Here is a 536-nt window from a genome sequence, read left to right as displayed (position 1 = left end):
CTATTAAACTTCATACCAAATCAGCAAAACCCACGGAATACAGTTAAATGTTAGTAATTTCACTGTTAAGGAAAATGATATTTCGAAAGAGTAATATTTTTGGGAAAAAAAAACAAAAACAAAAACAAAAACAAACAAGTCTAAATCTGAACAAAAATACTGCTTTGGAATGCTCCCCAAAACTTACTCACAAGGCAAACAGATTTGTAAGTGTGATAATCCAATAATGCATGGCACATCTTTAATCAGTTACAGTACTTGAGTCCCCAGTTTTCAGTCTTTGCAAAACAATAATCGTATGAAATGTTTTAAAGGTCTTCAGATGTCTAAAATTAGTTTTATCAACACATTAACCTCATATCAACTTAATTTATTAAGATGTCCAATGCTAATCTTTTTGATGGTCTTATTTTATGTAGTGATATACACAGCATTTAGCACTGATACTTAGCACCTGCTACTTTCATAATCTAGATTTCAACCACATAAAGGAATTCAGGGCAGTAGTTCAGTCCTTTGTTCTTAATTACAAACCT

The sequence above is a fragment of the Cariama cristata genome, unplaced genomic scaffold, assembly GCF_000690535.1.
Source record: "Cariama cristata isolate BGI_N322 unplaced genomic scaffold, ASM69053v1 scaffold9804, whole genome shotgun sequence".
NCBI lineage: Eukaryota > Metazoa > Chordata > Aves > Cariamiformes > Cariamidae > Cariama > Cariama cristata.
This window is presented reverse-complemented; position numbering follows the sequence as displayed.